Genomic DNA, 19,267 nt, shown 5'->3' with positions numbered 1-19,267 from the left:
AACACACCTGTGCTAATAATAATGTGACATTTGCGTGCATGCAGTGAGTGTATGTGTGAACAAATGGATATGGCTGTTTTTATAGTGTAGTTGAATTGGGGCATTTAAATGGCTTTTATAAATGTGCTTTATTATGGCTTTTATAAATGTGCTTTAGAAAATGATGTGTGCATCTTGAGACAAAAATAAATAAATGGTATTGATGAATTTTAAGAGATGCCAGTGCAAGTTGCTTTTATATTAAACAGCTCAAACATGCATTTTAGTCTGGGGCTAGACTTAAGCCTCGTCTGTGCATGAAACCGGGGGAAAGTGTCATGGTTTTACTTTTCTTTTTTGGTGACTGTTCCTTTAAAAGAAGCAAACAGAAATAAACCTGACAGTGCATTGTTACCATGGCAATCCTGCACAATTACTTTAATTCATCATCATTTTAACAATCATTATCCTTTGACCGAGTTCAAATCATTTAGCACAAAAATAGAATCTTTTGTGAGATCAGTTATTAAAAACAGTAAGTCAACTCGTTTCCTTCAGTGGTTTGACACACCCACTCATGCAACTAATTCAAACGCTGAACTGATGTGATGTAGTGATCAAAACAATGTTTCTCAAATAAAAACTTTAAGCTATTTCTTTGTCCAGCCTTTCTCACTCAGGCCAGTCATTAAACAGATGCATACTGGGATGCTTTTAAATGTGACTGAGCTCATGAACTCTGGACCACGGATGCTTTTCCTCTTACTATCCGCTCAAACTTCTGATATTTAGTACGACTCCCACCCCCACCCTCCAATAAGCTTTGGAAAAGTTTTGAGATGACGCTAATGCACAAAGCATTAAAGAGAAAATTAGAATAATACTCTTGTAATAATGACATCCTCTCAGGCAATAAACTCAGGAGTAGGCCTAATCCACTTGTCCTGCCTACCCCAGATGAATAAAAGAGCTGACTAATACCGCTCTTAGATGGATGAGCTGGAAACACTACGCATTGTCAGGAGGGTAGATAACCGCCCCACATCTATAACATTCTTATGTCTAAATGTGTAGTGTGTGTGTACACTCTTAAAAATAACTTTTCAAAGAGGTTTTTTTACGTTGTTGCTGCAGTGATGCCATTAAAAACATTTTTGGTTCCCCAAAGAACCTTTCAGTGAACAGTTCTTATACAATAACCATAATTGTATTAGCATTAAGAACATTTTGATATTATAAAGAACCTTTTGTGCAATGGAAAGGATGATTAATTTTAAGTTATTTGTGGAAGCATCAATGCCAATAAAGAACCTTTATTTTTAAGAGTGTATGTTTGAATAATGTTTCTAAAGCAGTTGTGGAGTTCTAGGTGCAGCTTTGTGTTTTGTGTGTGTGTGTGTGTGTGTGTGTGTGTGTGTGTGTGTGTGCGTGCGTGCGTGTGTGTGTGTGTGTGTGTGCGCGCGCGCTCAGCAGGCAGTCTCTCTATAAGGCAGTTAACTTTATTAGATTAGTGCGGTTAATGCAGCCGCACCTGACAGACCTCTGCCGACGGCCGCTGACTTCAGCCACATCCATCTGTTCACACAGCCACTGCATGGACGCAAATGTCACACGTTATTATTAGCACAGGTGTGTTGTCATTGGGTAAATTATTTTCAAGAACTGGGTATGATAAGGGTCAGAACAGGTCAAAGTAGCTCCATAGAGTAATTGAAGATTATTTATTTGGTATGTACACTTACACACATTGTTTCAGAGCAGATTTGCAGAAATCATTCCTTCAGTGCCTCCAGTGAACAAACCAACTGTGAAAAACACACATTAGGTCTTTAGGCTGGTAAGGTAACAACTGCACTTTCCCTTTTTGTTTAAATATATGATAGAAGTCACAGATCACTGACATAATTAATTTCATTAAAGATAATTACATTAAAGCAGTAAATGAAATAATTAATGAAGCCTGGCTTTTGATTTGGCCTGATCTTATAAATGTTTTAGAACATATATGACTTTGTTTTCAAAAAGCTTTAATATTTTACAACATTTCACGATTTAAAAATGTTATATAATGTAATTGCATATACATATAATTTTCTATTCATATTTCATTATTTATTTTCATTTGTACTTCATCACTATGTAGAAAAAATAAATAAAATATAGTATAAATTATATGGGGGGGCCAAACATGAAAATAATTATTTGTAAATTGTGACTGTATGTAAATCTGAATATATAGATACATATCTGACTATATATTTATAAGCCTGAATATTTAAATGTAAATCTGAGTTATATATAGTTGTGTACGTAAAATGTAAAACAGTCTGTCACAGTATATAGTTTTTCAATTCTGAATATATAGTTTATATAATTTATATAATAAACTGTGTTTTATATAAGTGTGTGACAGTGTGTATATATTCATAGTCATAGTCATTTTATATTTTATTTTAATATGTATTTAATCCATATGTAGGAGCATATAAAAGAAACTTTTCTCTTAACTTTTTGCATTTAAGAACAACTGTAATGATGTATTAAATCTTTTTAAATTGAGATGTGTGAAATGTTTCATAACTTGAGAATTAGTGAGCTGTATTTTAATTTAAATTCTTTGATAAAAAAATGTTAAACACGTATGTTATGTCATACATTTAAAATACATTTTAACATTTAAAATGTCATGCATTATAATATATATATATATATATATATATATATATATATATATATATATATATATATATATATATATATATATATATATATATTTGTTTTGTGCTTTTCATTTAAATTGCTGAAATAATTTGACAGCGATCTCTTTTTTTTTTCATAACGTCTATCAACCTTGCTATGCAAAACAGAGCAGCTTGTCTCACTGCTGATTGGCTGTGTGTTTCCCAGAGCGCGATGTGATTGGTCGACGCGCTTGTCATGTAACGGCTTCCAGCATCAAGTTTCGTGGCGCAGAGGGTTCGGGCTCATTCTCTCACACACTCACTCACGGCAGCGCGAGTCCGGAGGATGGAGGCTACCAAACCGGTAGGTGAAAAGCGTCTCTCTCACTTCTCGCTGAAGAACGGTTAGCTCCTCAGACCTGCCGATTGGAGGGAACATGAGTTCTGAAGGGTGCTGTGGTTTTGTCGTGATTCCTGGAGTTTGTTTAGTGCGCTGAAGTGTGTGCGGGGTCAAATCTGGCGATTATTAGTGATGGAGGTGTCAGAGGCTCCGAGTCTCGAGCGCGCTAGTGACGCTGTCCGAGGTGCTGAAAGTGAGTAAAGCTTCAAATACACTGTCAAACAAAGTAGGACTGACAGGAGAACAATGTTTTCAATGTCTAATTGTTTTATTAGTTGTAAAAAAGAAATGTATATATTATAAATATACACCTTGTAATTTACAGAGACCATTTATATGTAACAAGGCAATGAGTTTACTTTGTATCGTATAATAATTATGATTTTTATTTATTTTTTATGAACAAAAAGTAAGAATGAGTATGGATTGGGGAAAAGAAGAATTCCCTATGGGAACTAATCAGTAATGTACATGGGGATGTTTGTGTTGCATGTAGGGTTATTTTCTTTTCTTTGTAGCACTGTGTTATGCTGATGATGTTGTGTGGTTGTGGTACTGGGATCTGTCTTATGATGAATTTAAGTGATTAATGTGGCTTTGTGTACAACTTGTGTACAACTTGTATTGATGTCAGTACGTTTTACAGTAATATTTTAATATCAACTGGTTGGTATTAGCAATTTATGACTCCGTTCAAGCACAAATCAATCCTTATGTTAACAATGACGTTACCACAGACTTTGAGAAAGCATTATATTTGAGATCACCTGCTCTCAAAGTTCATTACCATTCAAGTCATCTGTGTGTGAGATTTGCTGTTAAAGACCAATCTAAATACTATTTTTTCTTTGTAAGTATAATTTTAGATTAAACCACACATTGCATCTGTGAATGCAACATTGACCAGATCATTCTTTTTAATCAGTGTTTTGACTCTCTCGTTCATGCTGTGATGCATAATTTATTACCCCACATTATAGTCAATTGATTAGAGGATGAGTTTTCTATTAATGAAGAGTAAAAACTAGGGTGCTTATTTATGATCACTGGATACTACCAGCAGGTTTGGATCATTCGAACTTGCCAATCTTTCAGAAGTGTGCTCCTTGATAGTGAAATTTCAATATAGATACCCGTGAAATAACCTTACAGTGCCTAAACATCTGTCAGAATGTAACAATGACTCATTATTATGAATCGGATGCCTTTCCAATTAGATTAGGAGGTTTATAAAGCCAGCATGAAATGGAAATTGCATGTTTTCTTCTCCATTGTGATGTATATCTGAGTGAAAAAATGTAGGGCAGGACTTAATTTTGTCCTTTGGGATTTGATTGGATCATTGCTGTGATCTGTGAGTGACGGGTTAATGGAGGGAAGAGATTATCTCCCAGCATTCACACTAGTGTAAAAAGTTAATGTGCTTGATTGAAGATTGAGAGCACATGCATTAAAAAAATTATGTGTATGGTTAAATGATTTATAATCTACACTGAAATATTCCATTTAAAAAAAGATTTGTCCATTTTGAGTTCATGATGACTTGTACTTTTAAAGATCATGCATTTTATTAGGTACAAAATGTGTTACTAAATTGCATTGTGCCACCTCCAGCTAAAGGAATACTTTTTGCAATATATGTAATGTTGGAACATAATTTAGCCTTCAGAATAGTTTTTTTTGATTAAGTTCTTCAGTTGAGCTCGACATTGCAAGGTCATACAACTTCTGTGAAAGATACTTTAATGCTGATATTTCTAATCTTCTCACATATCAGTTTGGTATAGGTAATGTTAACAGGGATGATTAAGCTGAAGATGCACTCATTAAAAAAATATATATTTAATTTGTCCTTGAAGAGTTCTTGAAGGATGCTGATGCCATTTTTGTATATAATAGAGAGAGAGAGATAAAGGTAAAATGTTAGCTTTAATGTTAAAGGCATAGTTTGAAATAAAAGTATTGAAAATATGGTCATTGCTTGCTTACCCTCATGTCGCTTACCCCAAACCCGTAAGTCTTTCGTTCATCTTCGTAACACAAATGAGAGCTTTCTGTCCCTCCATTGACAGCTAAAGTCATTACAAATTTTTCTGACTAAGTCGATCACTTTGTATGATGAACAGATTTAATTTAGGCTTTTATTTAATGAGGTTCAGTCTCATGTTAGGCAGGACGTTTGAGCTTTCATTGAGAACTATTGAGGTTGGTTCTTGCGGGTCAAGCAGGTTAATTTGCGCTTCTGTGTATATCTGCTGATCGATGTTTAAATGTGAATAAAAGCCTAAATTCAATCTGTTCATCATATAAAGCGACCGAGTCTCTTCGGAAAATTTGGACTAAACCTCTCCATTCATATGGATTAGTTTTACGATAACTTTATGACCTTTTTGAAGAGTCAAAGTGGTAGTTGCGTTGCTGTCAATGGACGGACAGAAATCTTAAATTTGATCAAAGATAATAATTTGGGTTCCAAAAATGAATGAAAGCAAGGATTTGGCAGGCTGTCTACATTGGCACATTGGTCATTGATTCACCAGATTTGTAGTCTGGCTCACACGCCGTGGTGCATTTTCTGATTCATCCGTATGCTTCGGCAGGGGCTCGACGTAACGCTCGGCTTGAGTGTAACGGCTGTGCTGTCTCCTTCATTTGCTTTTGTTCTCTTTACTGTGGTCCTCAGGTTGCAGTTGGGACAGCAAAATAGGTGTTTGATGAGGATTGTTCCTCCCAGCCGTTGTTCTTCCGGGCAAATCAAAGACAGTAAGTCACTTGTCTTGTTCTGAGGAATGGGCGCCAGCTTGTGCTTTCTCTTGGGTTTATTTGAAATCCAATATGAATTGTGCTGACGCTTTGAATTTGCTTTTGTGACCTTGGCAGCGTTTTCTTGGCAAAGGCAGTGTTGTATTGTTTAAAATGTGTTCTGTAAGTCGACTCCCAGAGGGGAAGTCTGCGTATCAGAGGTTCCTCTCTCTGTCCCAGGTGTCTTTTAGTATTTTATGTTTCTGTCACGGATGTTGAAACGCTCTCTGTGGTCTGCTGTATTCCCTAGAGGACTATGATTTTTCTTTGAGGGTAATAAATGCAGTTTTACGCTTGACTTGTGGCCTCAATGCAGTCATTTCTGTCATTGCTAAGTGAATTCTGTTGGAAAATGTAATCCCTTTATGATTAGGTGAGCAGTCGTTTCCCTATGGAATCCTGACACGCACCTATAGTGTACAGTTATATTTATATCTGCTTTGCTCATGTTTTAATTGCTGTTTGGAGTCTGTCTGCTTGGCATTGACGTATTGATCAGGTCTTAGAAAAGCCTCGATAACAGGCAGATCTAATTGATTGCTGGGCATTGACATGCAGGGGCATTATGCCTCACCACGAGCGCAGACTGGGAATATTGATGTGTGAAATTAATTCCAAGCATGAGCGAGGAATGACTTTCACTTATTTGAGCTTGTTGTTCCACTGTTCTAATGTAACAGCTCGAGCAATTTTCCTTTTTTTTTTCTCTTTCCGCGAGCACACATTCTGGCATTGACGTTCCGAGCGTGTTTGGGAATCTGGAGTGTTGTCTCTTTGAGAAAATTAGACTCCCCAGCTAAAATGCACTGGCAGCTTTTTGCTCTTGTTATCAAGCTTTTGGTTATGAACTTTCTCCCGTGTGTTAAATCAGCTCATTATACTGCTGTATTTCCAGTCTTCTTTAATTTGTTCTGTTAGACAGACCAGGAAAGCCGTCTCCTTACTCTCCATTTAAAGGTGTTCTCCTGGGAAAACTTCAGCAGCAGACAGAGCGGGTGTTAAGCGGAGGGCAGCCGATAATGATCATCTTTCCGACTACTGAAAGTTGCTTCTAATGATCTGCAAATAAAACAGAGGTCGCCGCTATTGTATTTGCTCTTCAGAGGGATTCTCCTGACAGCACTTCTGGGATAGGCAACATCTCATACCCTCCTAATTATCAATTAGCAATCTCATAATAGTCTTACTAATGTCAGGTGTTTACAGCAAAGATCATATTGTTGATATGTCTTATTTCAAGCTTTGGTCTACACCGATTCAGGAAGAGTGAGCGTGTTTAAAGTGTCAGTTCACACAAATCTGAGTTTTCTGTCCCTCCATTGACAGTCTACACAACTACCACTTTGATGCTTCAAAAAGTTGGTATAACGAATCCATAAGATGTGAGTGGTTTAGTCCACATTTTCTGAAAAGACTCGATCGCTTTATATGATAAACAGATTCATTTTAGTCTTTTATTCACATTCATCAACTTACACATCAGTTGTGGTAAACAGAAGCTCAAGCATGTTCTGTTGACGTGCAAGAACCAATGAGGTTCATTCTTGTGTTACATCATACTATCACTGTAGCTGAATAAACACAGGGTGTCCGCGGGGTTTTAAAAAGTATTAAAAAGTGATAAATCAAAATTGTCAAATTTAAGGCCATTAAAAGTGTTAAATTTGGTCTTATAGGTATTATTTTTTTCCAAATTAGGTATTATTTTTTCAGACTATCAGGTGTCCTATTCTGATTGAAATTGTATCTGCGTTCGCGTTAGTTCGTTTAAATATGGGCTTTAGCATATCTGGGCACATAATCAAAGATCTTTCGTCTCCGTCTCAACGTATGTTTGATGCTGACGTCATATTCAGCGGTCGTTCGGCATCCTCTCAGAGCACAGCACGCTCAACAGAAGTGGCTGGCTTACATTTTATTTTAGACTTGCTTCAAGGCATATCTTCAACGACTGTCCTCATAAGAGCAATCTTAAACGATGTATATATATATATAGTCTAAAATGAACAAAGAGTTGTGAGAGAATGAGGCGCGATCCATAGACAGTATAAACAGTGAGATCCGCGTGTCTGTCTGCTCTTAAAGGGACAGCAGCTAATAAAGCTTCCTGTCAGTAAAGTTAAAGAACAAGGGGAACAGAGAAAATGACTCGCTGGGCTTGACTAAATAACTTTTGTAGCTTTAATAAGGATTAACTATTTAATTTATAGTTTATGCAGTGCAGACTGCATATAACTTTGATAACTGTATTAAATTTCTGTATATTTCCTTACTGTTAAGACAGGAAGGGCAGGAATAAACATGACATTTATTATGGGTTTATGTTAGCATTGTTTTAAGTTTACTTAAATTAAAAACTGTTATATTTTTGAAGCCTAATAATGAATGTAAAAAAAAAAATCAGTAACTGTATTGATATCAGTAATACTGGCCTTCATTCATAAAAAGATGCAATTTAAACAAGTATTTAAAATATACTGTCTTTATGTTGTTTCTACATTAATTTGATTAACTGTGAAATTATGATATTAAAAATGTATTAAAAACGTACAAAAACTTTTTTTATTGCGATTAATCACAGAAAAAATGTGTGATTAAACGTGCAGTATGCAACTTTTGGCCACTAGGGGTCACTCATTCAAAATAATAACAACAGACGTACTTTGATGACGTCGGGAAAGTGCGTGGGCTCATGGGAGTTGTTGTCATTGTCACTGTCAACCAGCGAATCTGGCATCTCCAGCAGAAAACATGTTCACTGACAAGGTAATTGTTATATTACATCTCTATTATTGTTAAGTTTAGTTACGGCTTTTCACTTTATGTAATGTCAATCTAATGAAATAGCAGCGAGCTACCGTTACTTAAGAAACTTATCAGTAACGTTAGCTAATGTGTGAGACAGAATGTTGTGCGGGCGGTCGCTGTGTCAACATACCTATAAGTTGGTAGGCTATGTTGACATATTAACCGCGCATCATAATTTGAGTTACTCAAATTATAGATATGTTGACATGGCATCCGCGATTGTCGAACATTCTGTATATCAACTGTTCAATAAGGAAATAAATTTCAATTTAGTTTATCATTACCAACATAAAACAGTAAATGAGAGAACCAGCACCAGCAATACGTTGTTCATTGGAACACGCGCTGTGTCGCTCCCCACGTTCATCAATCATTCTAATAAACATTGATTTTGGAACTCAGAGATATATGAATTAGTAGATCATTATTAAATCAATATTATATCTAGCTAGTATTAACATATGATAAAAGTGACGGTCACCTTATATTAATTGACCAAGATAGTGGCATATTACCTTATGAAGCTAACGTTACTTTCTCCAGCTACATATAAAACCAATAATAGCTAGTCCATCTGCGTTTTACACATGACATCATCGTGTCACCAAATATACGGACAGAAATATACTTTTGAATCAGTTTTTAAAAAAATAGATAATTCAGTCTCCAAAAACACAGGATCCGCCTGTTTGAAACGCCGATTCAACACAAAATGTATACATATTCAGCTAAACGCGTCTCAATGTGGTCAAGATCGCTATGCAATATGCAAACATACAGCATGTTATGATTATATGATTATTATGTTAGCTGAATGGTTACTTAAATGACCTGTTTATTAAAACGCAAGCGAGATCAGCATCTCTCTGCAGTCCGAGCTTGTCACGAAGTTTGGCCATCTTTCAAAGGCTTCTCCAAGGTTTACACGTCTCTTGCTTCTTCTACTGTCCCAAAATCTTCTCGGGTCATTTTTTTCACCCGTACGTTTGCGCTTTGATGAGCTGACAAAACGTACAGGCAAAGAGTAGTCATGATCCATTATCATACAGATTTTTTTATACGGGTGTTCCCCTTATACTGTCAGTGTTCCTCTTTGAGTTTAGCGGTTCCGCCGAGTTCCGCAGGAAGCAAGACGCAAACGTGGATATGACGTGAAAGACGGGCGACATAACGGAAATAAAGACACGGTCCGTGTCTTCGAATTAAAATATTAATTTCTCTGGATTTGGAAGTTAATTGGAACTGTCGGGATAATGTAAACACACAGCTTTAAAAAATATATAACATAGATATAGTGATCTTTTATATTTTTAATGGTGAAACATTACATATTGTGCCTTTAATCTAATTAAAGTTTTTAATCAATTGACAGCACTAGTTTTTAGTATTTTGTTTAATTCAACAACTTATCACAGTTATAGAAATGTAGTATTTGGCTCAGGTTTTGTTGTTGGGAAAAAAACACTAAATAATTTAATTGCTGAATTACCAATTATTAATTGAAATCAGATGTGTGTGCAGTAATGCTTCTCCTTAACCAACCTCTGTGAATGTTGAGATCTATTTTACTGTGTCTGAACGATAACTTATAACAGATTTCCTCCTTGTGTCGATTCTAAATCTATTCTTTTTTGTATGTTATATATGTCAAAATCTATGTAAATAATAGAAAGGTCGCTGATTAACACTTCACAATTCAGTGTCGTGATGGTTTTAAAAAATATTCTAAAGGTAGTAAAAAAGGTATTAAAAAGTAGTAAATTTAACTTAAGGATTGCTGTATATACCCTGAAACAGAACACTGAAACACACTGATTAAAAAATCACTAATAAACACACAACTACAACAAAATATTTTTCTTATATCTGAGTTCCTCAAGCCTTTTGGGTATTTTCATGATGATAAAGTATATTTATACTTCATTAATATCTGTCAGCCTTGTATCACTGCATAGAATACTATGAAATGATGCTGCTTCTTACACAGAACAACAAGGCGAAGGATGCTCAACTGTCGAGTTTAGAGTAAAACTCGGTGGGCGGCAGTGGTTCAGTGGTTCATGTAGGTTGTCTACAAACCGAAAGGTTGGTGGTTCAATCCCCGGTTCCACCTGAGCAAGTGTCGAGGTGTCCATGAGCAACACACCTCACCCCAGCTGCTCCCGACGAGCTGGATGGTGCCTTACATGGCTGACACTGCCGTCGGTGTATGAATGGGTGAACGTGAATAGTCTATATTAGGGCTATTACTGACTGCTGAAAGAATGTAACACCATACGCCTAAATCACCTAAAAGCAAAAAATGGCATTGAAAAGAGTGCAAAACAAATGAATAATTGTACTATGCATAAGTCACCTACTTCGAGGAAAAGTGGCAGGTTCTTCATGAAAATGAGCTTCTCTGCTTTCTCACATGAAAGTCGATTTCCTCTTCTCATTGATGACGTGAGATGCAGCATTAAATTATTTTGCTGTCGGCGTTTGTTCATGGAGCAGACAAACACCCAGGATCGTAATCGTTAAATATTTAAATATTGCCTGGGAGAAGGAACTTTCCTTTTCGCTGCTGCTGCCATCATGCCTTTCTCGTACTCTGCATGCTGTTTCAGGTGTCTTGATTTTTAAATGATAAATTAAACTTGTATTGCTGTACGTTTCTGCAGATGAACCCCCTCTAGACAATTCAGCAGAACACAGTCTGCAGATGGCCATTTTAGTCTTTCTCAGACACTTTAAAATGTTTCCTCCTCTACTGGATGCTGGCTGCGATTCATTTAATTTGCAGCCAGGGTAGTCTAGCAACTCTCCGTTAGCTTCTGAGCTGGAGAACCAAACTCTGGGCTGCTTCACCTTCTTTGTTGCTCTGGTTGGCTGTAGCGCTATCAAATTGCGTGCAGAGGGAGTTTGAAAGACAACCGTTTATCGGGAATGACAATTGGGATTGAGCCCTGCCAATGGGGAGTTTCCAGACCAAACATCTTGATGTGGGTCAGGCTTGTCAGGCTAATTACAGGCACACACACACTCCCAAAAAAGCCAAGGCTGCATTAATTGGGCCAAAAACACCGTAAAAGCAGGACTAATGTGAAAAAAGACAATAAAAGTGATGCTGAAAAAATGTATGCCTCTGAATAAAAGTATTACGTTTTTAAAACAAAGTTTGAATGGCAGTGTATATTGCTTCCAAATGTTGTCAATGTTATGTCATAGCCAGACTGTAATACTATTTTATTGCCACTAGTAGTATAGAAATGTGAGTAAACCCATTAATGTTTTAACTGAGTTGGAAGAAAAGGCATTTCAGAGCCAAATGATATTCATCTATTCATGTTTGTCTTGCAGTAAATGCATGGAAGTGATTCGACCTCTCTGAACTGAGTCACACCAGCCCTGCGTCGGCAAGAAAAACTCTACCTGAATGCATGAGAGGCTTTTACAATGCCAGGGCCACACACTCAGGGCATAATGCTGTTTTTACTTTCACGTCACCCCCTCTCTTTGCTCTCAGTAAGTGAAGCTCTTATCCAAGGCAAAGGATTACATTTTTGCCCATTTGTGTAAATGGATATCTACTGAAGCAGTTCAGATTAAACGCCTTGTTTGCTGCAGGGTACGTCAATAATATTTCACAGCCTGGGTTTGAACCACTAACCCCTTTATGCTCTTTTTTTTTTCTGCGGAACATCACCTAACAAAAGTATATTGGATTGGCCTGTATCGCGCACGGCAGACTAAATAATGTCTCAGCCACTCAGTGATAATGTACCAGGGTTTGAAAAGACTTTGTAGAGTAGATGCTTTTAATGCTGCCTGAACAAGAAGCAATGTAAGTTTTGTTTTTATTTTTTTCAAAGCTGAAGAGTGTAATTCCTGGCCTGCTAGCTTCACCAAATGACGCTGCATAAATGATGTTTTCATGGAAACTGGCCTCATCCGCCATTAGTCGGGCATACAGATCACACACCCAACAAACAGTAATGGTTGAGGGACTGGATGTTTCAGGCTGGTTGGGATGCTTAAACAAACACACAATCATTTGAGACAAACTTTGATTTTTGACAAACAAAATTTTTTAGGAAATCAGCTCATCGTTTGCTAATTACTACTACTATTGCGATATGAGACAGTATTAAAAAATAGAATATAATTATTTACTTAAGCTAAAAATAAATAATTTTATATTATTTATTTTTATTTATTTTAAATGTTAAGGTAAGCAAACAATGTTTTAATATAATACGTTATTTGATTGACTGATTCGTTCATTAATTAATATTTCTTCCTTGATTGATTGATTGATTTACATAAAGGAAAAATAAATATGGCATGGTTTTATTTTATGCAAAATAAAATCTAGTTTTATTTAAAAATTCTTTCTTTCTTTTTTCTTTTTGCATTGTGCAGATACTTTGTAACAGTTTAGCATATTTCCTTCTAAATAATCCTTTGAATTATATCACATATTATAACATAATTTAATGATAATCTGATGAATAAATGATAAATAATTGAAATGACAGTGATAAGGAAAATGAGCTTAATTGTTGTATAAATAATGTCACAGCAAATAAAAAATGGTTTTAAAAATATAATATTTTTCTGTATGCAGAATATTTTTTATTTTAATGAAATATGATTCGTTCTTGAGTTTTTTTTTTTTTTTGTGATTCACTTTGAAAGAAGGTGATTTGCAGTGTCTGAATCATGGAAGAAGAAAATATATCTTTTCATGGTTTAGCTGTCTAGCTTGCAACATGTCTCATCATCCCGCAAACAATGCAATGCAAGACGAGAGAGACTTTCTTTTTTTCTCTACTTTTTAGCCTCACTCTTCTCCAAATCTGAGCACATTTTGGCAGTTTTGTTACCATCTGCCTGAGTATTCCCTGGCTAATGTAGCTTGCAGTCCCTCAGAGATGTTGCCTAAATTCTGTACAGATTTGTTCCATTAGATTTCCTTCATTTGGTTGTTTTTCCTCCTGCTGCTAACAGTTCAGTTTGAGTGCTTTCGCTATCCACCGCTTTATTTCCTGCTGCTGCAGGAACTGACAGCATCTGGACACATCAGTCAGAAGAAACATCCCACGTGGAGAATATCACCATATTCTTCTCCGCGGAGCAAATCCCCAGGACGCCGACCTTCTAAACAGAGGCTCTTCGAGAGCTCGTTCGTGTGGGCGTGTTGTTAAATGCGCGGAGTGTGCGGATCTCTGTAGCGCCAGAGGAGCCAGGGAGCCAGATTATTTATCCAGAGAGCTGGAACACGAAGCAGGTCAGCGTGCCACTGTCGAGTCACTTTACGGTGCAAAGGTATGGAGAGCAATTCTGCCTCTGATCAAACGGCATGTTTCGCCCGGATGATCTTGCAGTTGGGTGCAGCGCTTCCATCCCGGATTCCTCACGAAGGAACGGTGTCACTTTGTTACCCTCTAACGGATGTGAGTGATGACAGATGTGTCAGTGTGGAGCCTTTGAACTATCACAGCTAAAAATACATGAAATAAAATAATGACAAGAGGCTGACGGAGATGAGAGATAAAAGACAAAGAGACGCAGTTGTCCTAATCCAGTTATGATTTGTATAGAGGGAAAATAAAAACCAACTAAGCACACCGTATTTTGCCTGCTGGTGTAGCCGTGATAATCTCCAGGTTGCAATTCTGATTTGATGTTATCGGATAAAACCGGCTGTTATATCTCTAATCTCATGTTCCCCAGTGGGGAGATTTTTTTATTCTTTTTCTAAGTCTGTGCAGTGAAGATGAGATTTTTGAAGGATGAAGTCTGATAGCATAGAGAAAATGCTTAGAATAACAATGTGAGTGAAAGCTTAATAGAAAATACTCCATATTGTAACTACGGTAATTACAAAAGTGGAATAATCATCCAAAGCCTATATAAGTAATCCACATTAGTCGATTAGTCATTAGATCAGAATACTAGTTTGTTGCGGCTCTTATGATCTTATTGTATATGCATTTGTAGGAGTTTCCCTTTCAGAAGCAGTATTTTTGGGAGGAGAGTATTTAAATGAGTAACACAAGGTGATTTACTAAGGTTTGTGCTAGTCTGATGACTGGTATTTGTGCCATTATTTACCGCCCAAAAAACAAATGTCTTAAACCAGATGCTATCTTGTGCTGCTTTTGGTAGATTGTGTTGGTCGTTATGGAAATTATCCGGCTGTCTGTGTGCTTTTAATTTGTGTCGTCAGTAGATTATGAGCAGAACTTTCCACTCCCATCGGCGCTTTTATGAAATTGTGCCCTCGCACTAATTTACCCTATTTAGTAAATCTGGCCCTAAATGTCTATCATTATCTGTACTGGATGAGCAGCTTTGGATATGAAGTTTTCCAGCAGTCCTTTATTAGTGCTAATTTCATGGCTGTATAACTGAAAAATAACACTGGAAATCAATTAGATTATTGGTGTAGTTTAGTGGCATTCGTAGAGTGCAAAAATAGTTTAATTTGTAAATTCATTTAAATAAACCAACAGTCCAAATAATCAATTACCCACATAAAAAAAAAAATGCTGCTGAGTGGAGTTGACTTGTGGATTTTTCTTTTTGAGTGCAATGAGATTAAACTGAGAGCAAATGGAGATTTTTTTCTGATTCTAAATAAAAGAGGAATCAGAACTTAAAGGATTACTTCACCTTAAAAAAAAAATAAAAAAAAATAAATAAATAAAAATTGATATTTTTCTCACCCCATCTCATCTAAACTTTGTCTCTCTTTCTTCAGTCCAGGAATTTTCTCCACATAATGGACTTGTATGGCATCAACAGTTGAAGGTCCAAATCAATGCAGTTTTAAAGGGCTTCAGAGGCTCTGCATGATCCCAGATGATGATTAGGGTCATATCTAGCAAATGATCAATCATTTAAAAAAAAAAAGTATATAATTGCAATTTTTTTTCACATTGTGCTGCTCTGCGGCACACCACAGATTGCGTAATCACATCGGTAAGGTCACGCTAGACGTAGGCGTAAGTAGCCACCCCAAGCGAATATAAGAAGACTAATACAGACGCCCTTTACCAAAAAAAAACCCATCTTCAACTTCAAAATCATCCAACGTAATTGTTTTACCTTTTTTGCTAAAGGATGTTTATTAGTCTTCGTGTATACGCGCTTTGTAAACACTGGGACAGACCTTCAACTGTTGGTTGCCATATTAGTCCATTATGGGGAGAAAAAGCTTGGAATATTTTCCTCAAAAACGTAATTTATTTTCGACTGAAGAAAGAGATGAACATCTTGGATGACAAGGGAACTAATCCTTTAAAGTGCCCCTATTATGTTTTTTCTTCTTCTCTTGTGCAGTGTGTAATAAAGCTGTTTGTGAATGTAAACCTTCTGCAAGGTTGTAAAGTCTGAAGTGCATGATGAATGTATTTTCTCCCAAAAGAAAGAATCGACCCTGAACCGCCTAAACGAGTCTTTTGTGTTTCAAATCTCACTGCGTTTCGATCATACAGCATTAGAAAGTGCATTTGCATAATGCTCACCTATGTTGTACGCTTCCCGCCCGTGAACAGCTTGAGCCGCCCTCAAACACGTCATTTTACTGAAGACTGCTTCTCAAATCTAGACGAGTTAGACGCAGGATTCGCAGAACTCTTGCTCTGGAAAGACGGGTCGGTACTCAGTTTATTTGGACCAGCAGCTCCTCAGAATCACAACCTGTACGTATGAATAATTATTTATATTCTGTAAGTTTTTGGCTAACTCACATTATTACTGTCTTACTGAAACATTTCTGCTCATCAGCTGTGGGACACTATCACCTAAAACTGAGTGTATTAATGCAGATTGTCTATCGTTCTTACTACTTTGAGTAAAGATAAAGGATGGAGCGAGATTTGTTTTACAAACTTTAATGTTACATCAGTCATTGACGTAGTGCTGGGCTAACGTATGCACTGTTATTGATACAGTTCCCACATATGCACTGCAGTAAATTAGAAATGTATGCACACATCGGTTGTTGAGGTTATTGAGGGATGTACACTTGCGCATCACTATGTAAAGTTTACTGCCTGTGTGCATAAACGCTGACCTTTAGGAAGCCTCTGGAGCTGAAGTTCAGTTATGGTAAATGGCCGTTAGCTTCCAACAAGCGGTAGACCAATCACAACAGATTGTGCCATCTGGCCAATCAGAGCAGAGTAGGCTCACAGTCAGGAGGGGTTCAGAGAGACTGAATCAAAATGAGGAACTTTAAAATAGCATAATAGGGCACTGTATCATGATCTCAAACGTTGTCATCAAACTCAAATTATGCTGTATGAACTGCTGCTATCCATATTTGTTTAGCTTGATACTCTTAATGCATGACACAATTTCTTCCAAAGTATTTTAGGAGGAACATCTGAAAGAAAGAAAAACAAACTGGTTTGTTTGAGAACATTTGTCGTTTTGCATTATAGAAGCTCAAACAAATACAAAGTAGTGAAAGTGAGCTTATGGGCTCCGGTCTCTTTGTGAATTGTGCAGCGTCTAGTGTGTTTAACGTGTCTGTAAAGCAGTGTAGATTGAGCCGAGATATTGGAAATAGAGTCTGACATTTGGTCAGCATGAGTGCAGTGGGGAATGGGTTTCTGTTGAGCATTATAGAGTGGCTGTCAGATGAGATTGCTGGGCGACATCCAGTTAAAGTTGCAGCAAACCCTATACGTTAAGAAACCCAGCAGAAATAATGCCTTTACAATGATTACTAAAGGTTTTCTCAGCTGAAATTCAAATCATTTACTCAGTCCTTCATGTCGTTACAAACCCATATGACTTCCTTTTGTTCCGTGGATCACACATGTTGTTTATAGCAGTACATCTAAGCTGCTCTTTTACATATACTCTTAAAATAAAGTTTCTTTAATGACATCAATGGTTCTATGGAGAACATAAACATATAAAGCCCAGGTTTTCTCACTCATCCTTCACTGTCGGCGCTCTACCTTTTTATGCATCAAAACTCCTCGACTGCTTGCCACAACGTGTGTACTTGCAGTGTACTTGCCTAAGAAAGTTGGTACCTAGATATTACCCAGTTATTGTAATTATTATAATAAGCACATTGTATGTACTGTACAGGAAACAGGACTGTAAAATGGTACCAAAGGTTCTTCAGATTATTGAAATGTTTGCGCCAGCGTATTGATTCATGATTGGGTAGTGTGATTCGGATCGCGTGTCAAACTGCTGAAATCACGTGACATTGGCGATCTGAAACATTAATTGATTCGCTGGTTCATAACGGTTTGAAACTTCACTATATAAGTCGTTATTCAGACCTTTCTGAGCCATCGGATTTCAACAAAAATATCTTCATTTGTGTTCTGAAGATGAACGGAGGTCTTACGGGTGTCGAACGACATTAGGGTGAGTAATTAATGAGAGTTCTCATTTTTGGGTGAACTAACCCTATAATATCACTATTAGTAAGGTTAGTGTGATCTCTGTATAATATCAGTCTTTAAATGCAAGTGTATTATGTATACTCACAAAAAGTCAAGTTTAGCTAAATCAAATATAAGTAAATCTTATATTTCTTGATAACTACAGTTCATTAAGTACAAAATGAGTCATATTTTGCAGAATTCAAGAATATCAATACATTATACCAAGAGTACAAATGCAGGGTATTTTCATTAAATATGTACATTTATTTTGTAGTATTAGCATGTTAAATGTATTTCAAATATATTTTAGTATATTTATTTTTCACTAGGGTGTGCAGTCATTTTTAGCATAGGTAGGTCATTTCTGTTTAGGATCAAAGGCCTTGAGTTGATGAGGTCATTGTCTTGTTTTTAAATCAGCCAGAGATCAATGAGACCTGCTCTATTTTTACTGTCCCTCTTCTTCAGTCACTTTTAATAAATAGAAGATCTATCTTTACAACCCAGTGCAGCCATTTTATTATCATTGACTAATGGATACTCACAAGCACAGGGTCATTCAGCCTCGAGGCGGTCACAGCGGTTCAGAGCAACGTGTCATTTTAGGATTACATTATGCTATTATAGTGTTTATTCATATTTGGAATTAGTAATTAAAACAAATTTTAATTTTAGTACTTCAACTTATTTTATTTCTGCTAGTTACTAAGGTAACATTTCAAATTTTATATAATATTTGTTATATCTTAGCTGTATTTTTTACATTTTTTACAAAAATACTGTAACACTGGACGTTCATGAATATTGATTAGGTGAAGTAGTGTCCGTTAATCAATATTCATGAGCTGAAGTGTCTGCAACACTCCACTACTCGCTAAACGGCATGTGAAAACATGTAGTTGTTTTGCTCTACATATCTTTTTCTGTCCAAATGGGCAGTCCTTGGCCAGAATGAGCTGCCAAATGGAGCAGTTTTTACGCTGATAGTCAAGTCAGACTGCAGCAGTAGGTTCATGAGTGCAACACTTGTACATTGCTCCACACGTCGCTCGGTTTCAGACAGACTGACCTCAAAGTTATTAACAGACGTTTTAGCGCCCTGTTTTTTTAGTGGGTTTTTTTGCCGTTATTACCAGCTTTTGCCACATTACTGTATCTGCTCAGGATGAAGGGAAGGAAAAGGGCAATCAATG

The 19,267-nt window shown here is 36.6% G+C and overlaps 1 protein-coding gene across 17 annotated transcripts in view; it reads left to right on the top strand.

Moving 5' to 3' along the window:
- The window catches only part of b3galt1b (UDP-Gal:betaGlcNAc beta 1,3-galactosyltransferase, polypeptide 1b), a 224,563-nt gene that overhangs the window by 1,204 nt on the left and 204,092 nt on the right, over positions 1-19,267 (top strand). For 11 of the 17 annotated variants that reach the window (XM_067444550.1, XM_067444549.1, XM_067444537.1 and 8 more), the window contains exon 2: positions 2,887-3,024. The gene's annotated coding sequence lies outside the window, so the exon portion shown is untranslated. The other 6 variants (XM_067444551.1, XM_067444542.1, XM_067444540.1 and 3 more) reach the window with 2 other exon arrangements.

This window comes from Pseudorasbora parva, chromosome 5, assembly GCF_024679245.1.
Source record: "Pseudorasbora parva isolate DD20220531a chromosome 5, ASM2467924v1, whole genome shotgun sequence".
Classification (NCBI taxonomy): domain Eukaryota; kingdom Metazoa; phylum Chordata; class Actinopteri; order Cypriniformes; family Gobionidae; genus Pseudorasbora; species Pseudorasbora parva.
This window is presented reverse-complemented; position numbering and strand designations above follow the sequence as displayed.